This window comes from Arachis ipaensis, chromosome B7 (genome assembly GCF_059453495.1).
Source record: "Arachis ipaensis isolate K30076 ecotype BB chromosome B7, ASM5945349v1, whole genome shotgun sequence".
Lineage (NCBI taxonomy): Eukaryota > Viridiplantae > Streptophyta > Magnoliopsida > Fabales > Fabaceae > Arachis > Arachis ipaensis.
In genome coordinates, this window is record NC_142442.1 from 9,603,025 (window position 1) to 9,609,952 (window position 6,928).

Here is a 6,928-nt window from a genome sequence, read left to right on the forward strand (position 1 = left end):
TCTTGTTCCGTGGTGCATTGCGCTGAACAGGTTTAACTGTTGCCTCCAAAAATGAAATAAGCTGCTGAATCAATGCATTGTGTTGGCCACAAATAATGTCAAGCATCAACTCTATCCTGTATGAACTGAGTGAATCCTGGGAGAACATTTATCAGGTGATTTGGTATTAAGAACCGTTACAGTAATATTCATACAACATGAATGATGACATCCGGGCAAATGTTTACTTAACAAACTTGGTCCCATTCGTAAAGTTCACGATCTTCTGTCCACCTTTCCATTAGTTTAATAACGCACATGCCACAGTCAAAGCTACATGAAAACAAAATACTATTGCAATTAGGATGTCAAAAACCTGTAACGTGCTATGCCACAGTAGTTAAAGAAAACTAAAAAATTCTCAAATTTGGGTTATAATTTCATCTCACTTGTTTGGTTGCATTGGGACCTTGGCGTAGGAACGAGCTGGGCCGTACGTACTGCGAACGAAGCCAGGAATAGCAATGCTTGCCATATCCTCACACAGTCTCCCCTGAAAATCATGGAACAAAAAATCGCTTATAACATGCTATCGTAATAGATAATATAGCTGTATATTAAATAAAAGAAGTATAGTATATTACCACATACACATCGAGCTTATCTCGTTCATCATCTACTGGTGCAGAATGCAAACTGTCGAGTATAGCTATTCGCTTCGCATTCACCTCAAATGCATATACCCTCCAATGACCCCCCGACAATAAGGAAATAACCACTGCAGCAAACAGTGCATATGAATAGCTCTATCTCGTTAGAAAAAAATTTGAAGATAAAAAAAAGCATATTGATCTACCTTGAGCATTCAAGAACCACAACATCCTCACATCATAGGATAACACATTTCCAACAGCATAGTATAGTAAACTCAATCAACTTTAACCATGTATTTAATATTTGAATCCAAAGACCGCGTGAAGCCACATATACAAATCGTGATTAAATATTTCATAACTGAAAAAGTAACTTACCCATTTTCTCTTTGCTGCTACTACTTTGTCAAAGAACCTTGTATCCTCACCGAAGCTTGGACTAAGACCAGCATAAATTAGCCTCACATCGTCAATAAATGAAGCCAGACTATCATTTCGTGTCACTGATTCCTACAAACCCACACACATAGTCAGAATCCAAACAAAAACTAACCGGCTGTGTAACCAGAAGAATGAAATTACCAAGATGCCTGGAGACACACAATAGAAATCTCGCTTGAACCTAGATGAGTTAGTGTCGTTGAAAGAGTAGCACATCCATTGAATTACCTAAACAATTTATCTAGCAATTGTCAACTATATCCCGATATAAAGAAACGAAATTAAAACGCATGATCAAGATCATATACTTACGCAGCTGTTGACCCAATTGCGGGGTTTCAAGGACCAGAAGTCCTTCCTTTGTAATATCATGTATTCCCGTCCCTCATACTTAGCTAAATCTTGATCTCCGTTCAAGGACGAGTCCACTATCCATGTTCTGATTTTTTTTTTCTTAGTCTCTCCCAACTTTATTTTTTTAGGCTTGGATGAATTGATTGAATCGGAGAAGGGGTTGGAGTCTTCTCAAACTGAGTTAAACCGAGTGAAAAGCTAGGTCTCCCTGGACTCGGTGTATAGTAGCCTGATTTGTTTGGCAATATAGTTTGCAGGGGCTGCATAATTATGGCCTTTGATTCGCACCCCTTTTCAACATTATTCATAACTTTCTCAAATTCAGGACATTGAACGATCGAGATGTCAAATTCGCTGCAAAGGAATGCGACATGAAGTTAGCTAAAATAACAATTTATGACTACCTAGACGGCTAATAACAAGGCAGGATATGACAAATAAAGAAGAGAAACATACAGCATGGTTAGCCTGAAATTACTAACCGGTCAAAATCATAGTCACTGAGCTGGACATGTGCTGCTGGTGGCGTGTGTGGAGATGCATCCGTGTGTTGAGTGTTTTCTTGTTTCGGACTTTTATGATTGCCCTTGCACACGGGCTCTGCTTGTTCTGCATCATGTGGCCGAGGCCGCTGTTGGAATAGTCGTATCCTTCTAGCAAGCGACATGTGGTCATCCTCATCCTGAGTCGAGCATGTTAGCTGCATCTATTCAATTACCTAACTCAACCGAAATAAGAACTTAACAAATATAAACACAACATATGTGTTCAAACAAGCATTCAAGATAAAATCATACCATACGACCACACCAATCTTCAATGCAAACTATTTTCACACACTCCATCAACTTGGCAGCCGCATAAATAAATTATTTCAAACATAAAAAGCCATGGAAATAAATAAATCACAAATTATATATCTAGTTCAAATGAGCGCACAACATATCATAAAGAAAGCGGATCACCTTATCCGACTCCTTATAGCTTGGCTGAGATTTAGTGCTGCCTTTGATAGACGGTGATTGGTCAGTGTCCTTGCAGGGCCTTTTACTCCTTCCTTTCTCATTAACTGCTTCACTAGTAGTCTGTTTTCTATTTTTTCTGTTTTCTTGTATTGTTGACTACGCAACCCTGTTTGTTCAACATGGGACAACAAATACATGAAAAAAATCAACGTGAACCTCTAATTACATCTATGTTCTACTGTACTGTTAAAAAGAGAGTAGTAGAGGTTGAACCTGTGAGATCACATGGTCGGCCTTCTTATCAAGTTCATTAGTGGTCCATTTAACAATCCAAGGCTCGGGCACACGACATGCATGTAACAGACCATGCTTTAGGCGGTGAAAGTACAAAACCTATACACAAGTAACTTGAATATTAGGACTTAAACATAAAGCCATTGATCTTTTTTAAATTTACGTAATTTATTTGCAAAACCAGCAACACGAACATGCACTTGCCGTATGTTTCCCGGTTCTCGTCTTAAAATTTTCTTATCGCATCCCGCAGCCACTTTAGTATCTGATACGGCCAATGAAATCTTCTTGGGTTAGAGACGTCCAATATCGGAGGGAGGTACCATGGAGAAATAGTCTGCTGGCTTGTAGGGTTAAGAAACATCTTCAATACAATCAAGATAAAGTATCCTCTAAAGGTCATCCTCTGTTGCTCGGTCTCCATCGGACAGGCAAACAAAAAGTCCCACAACTGGGCTATAGTTTTCTTCTGAAATTCTCTCTTTATTGCCAAATGTGACTCATTTTTTTCTGCAATACCGGTATTGGGACACCTGCGCGAAACGTAACAGTTTACCACAATCAGTACGTGTCAACATGGGAAAAAGCATAACCACGAACCGGGAGTTTTACATCTTACATAACTTACACTAACCTTGAGAAGGTATGCTGAATACATTGCCGATAAGTTCGGCAGTAATTCGAATGTCCCCGACGTTGAGTGTTTGTCTCCACGTCATAGGCCCTAGCTAGTTGGAGCATGATGCTCTGCTTCACATGCCATTGTGGTACCCGGTGCAGGAAGTCAAATTCAATGGCCTCAATCTCCGCTAACGTAGCTTGCCCATTATGTCGTTCCAAATGGGTAAATAAATTGTTGATGTAGCAGGGTGAGCATCGCGTCTCAACTAGTTTCTGTTGAGCAAAACAAAAAAGGATCAGAATATTTTCATAAAAAATAACCAACTATGTTCATTTATTAATGTAATCAATGGGATACCTTTTTACCCATTTGAGTGTGTCGTCGGCCGGTTTAGGGATTGGTTTGGTCGAGCACCGTGATAATTTACACACGCAATATTCAGCCGGCAATCTGAGTCGTAAAGTCTTACAAAAGAAGCTGGTAAACTGCAGCCAAATAACGTAAATAATAGCATTATATTACATTGCAGTTGATGTAAACTTAATCATTGGACGCTATATGGTACGACAATATCATACTTATGTATCCAGACAAATAAGAAAATATTGGACACAAAAATTATAGCATTTTTCATATAAAGAAAATCTTGGGTACCAGAAGTATAGTAGAATACAAAACCCTGCTAACCTAGATGCTTGGGAAAATCTTGTGCATAATTCAATCTTGTAAAATTTCACCAATCCAACAAAGAAATGGTAGTATTGGCTTTACTTTTTTAAAAAAACTGTTTACTAATTAAGTTTGTTGAATAGTAATCACTTCAGTTAAGCCCAATTCAAGTTCATCACGCTTCTTTCATGTTTCCTACCATTTTAGTCTTAACATTCACATTAATGATGGGTTGCTTCATCATCATCCACATGCAGGTATAATATCTTCAGAGATTAGAGTAAAGTAGTTAGCAAAATAGTGCAGAATTCTATTAGTCTTAAATTGTCCTGGAATGAATAAAATTTGTAAGTGCATGTACTAGCATAAAGAAGCACTAGTTCTTCTGCATGAAACTAGAAAATTCCTAGTAATAAAGAGTGAGTTAGGTATCTATGCAAAATAGTTTATATTTATGTAAAAAAAATCATCTTCTATAATGTAAAAACAAGGCCACAAATGGCCAAAGAAGCATATACGAATGGTTAAATAGCAGGTTCTCTTCCAACATATAATCATGATAATCAGTTGAATTATGGGTTAATATCTTGCTTTAATTAAAACAAATAACAGAAAATGAGTTCATTTAGGAAAATATTGGACACAAACATTTAATTGAAATGTTTCATACAAAGATCAAACCTCACAATTTTCCCCTTGTCACAATCTATAAATGAGATAAAAAGCTATAACAACAGCACACCACACAAGTTGCACCTCAAGTGCATCAAACCTTTCCTTAGATCCATACAGCATATAATACCTTGTTAGAATGTCCTAAATACAATTTTGTTGTCCGGGTTTAAAAATCTAACAGTCCAAGCCTGTTATGAAAATTACTTTAACTTTATTACAAACCAATAACAACAGTTTCAGCTAATTCTTTGGTTGCAGTGGCAAAAGAAAAAAAATTAACGACACTAGAAAAAAATTTGATGAATAACCATCCAATATACTATTAAAGTAATTATCCAATATACTATTAAAGTAACCATCCAACAAATATCAACCCATTTTCAACAATGGTCAGCCTGTATACGTCACGTTGCATGCACACGGTCCACACGGAAAGGGACAAAAAGATTTAAATTTGACTGCTATATAAACACGATCCAAAACATTTTCCAACCTTTCCCGCGCAAAAATTAAATCACCAAGCATATCAAGATCATAGACTAACTACATACTCCACAGTCTCTGCGATAATAAACATCAACCACTGCTTTTTCACCATGGGTCATCAGTGATTTAATCAACAAAATATATTTACTTTCAAACATGCAACAGCTATTACCAATCCAAAAATGAACAACAAAACCCACTTACATTGGATGGTTATGATTCTTCTTGAGGTAATGTTCTTTGTGTTTCCAGTGAACGGTGTGTTGACGAGCAGGTGGGTGTTTTTTCCTGGGTCGGCTACTCCGTTGATAGGAGAGGAAAGCGCCCACGCGATGAGAACTCTGCTGCTGCTCGGTTCGTGGGTGAGCGCTCCTTGATTGCGTTCCTGGTCGGCGGCGTCACACACAACGGCTCCTTTGCAGAGACGGCGGGATGTTCAGGACCAAGAGGGCGCCGTCCTTAATGCCAACGATGAGGATTAATGGGTTGATGGGTGCCCTTCCTCAGTTTCAAAAGGGTTTGGGTGTGTGCAAAGAGTGGGAGGGTTTGGGTTCTGCGCCGTTAGTGGTGTGTGCAAAGATTGGGAAGGGTTTGGGTGCGGGGGAGGGGGGGTTGGGAAAACACGCTGAAACAAAAGGGTTGAGTGATTTGGGGAAAAAATGTAAATATGAGAAATTAGGTAGTATGTTAAACTAAACAGCCAAAATAGGATTAAGGTTATTAATTGGTTAATTCTTTCTATTAATATTAATTGGGCCTAATAAAGAGCTCATTGTATACATTGTATACATATCTCATTGTCTCCCTAGCGGTGCTCTATTGGGTTATGAGCATGAGATGTATAGATTGGATCACGCTGAGCACATTGTTGGGAGGCTTGATCGAGTGGTATGAATTTTTTTTATTTTATTGTATTGAATAAAAAGTAAACTTGCTATAATATTTCTTCACGGTACCTTTTTTTATTAATTCTTTTCCGTTAGGTAGGCGCTTCGAATCTTGCGCACCAGACGGAATTTGATGACACGGCCGCCGGAGCAGATTAGGCGATATCTAAGACGAGCCGGGTTTGAGTACGTGGTCTATATGTTTGAGTTCGAGCACGATTGATCCCTTGCCTCGGCGTTGATAGAGAGGTGGAGGCTTGAGTCCCATACATTTCATTTCCCGTGCGGGGAGATGACTATCACTCTGCAGGACGTGGCCTATCAGTTGGGACTCAGGATTGATGGTGATCCTGTGAGTGGATGCATAGGTGGGTGAGAGCAGCACCATCAGGGACGGACCATTGAGGAGTTATGTGATCAGATTCTGGGTGTTGTTCCCGGCCTAGAGGACAGACAGTCACAGACGAAGTGGACTATGAAGCTCACTTGGTTCCACAACACGGTTTGTGGAGAGATGGAGCAGGACGCCACAGAGGAGCACCTGATGAGGTACACGAGAGGATACATCATGCAGTTGATAGGGGGTATCCTCTTCCCTGATGCATCTGACTCTCGGGTGCATATCAGGTGGCTTCCCCTGCTGGAGGACCTTGATACGTGTGGCTGGTTGAAGTCAACTCTCGGGTGTCACTGTAGTAGTTCATCTCCTCTTCCTTGTCACCATCATCAGGGATTTCGGGTGATTCTTCGTCAGCATCGTCTCCATCATCGGGGTTGACTTCATACTGCTCCATCATCGAATCTCTGATAGCAGAACCGTCATGACTTTCAAGACCGTCATCCATTAAGTCAACGTTACGAACTTCAACATTAGACCCCTCCTGACTACCCTCAGGTGGCATA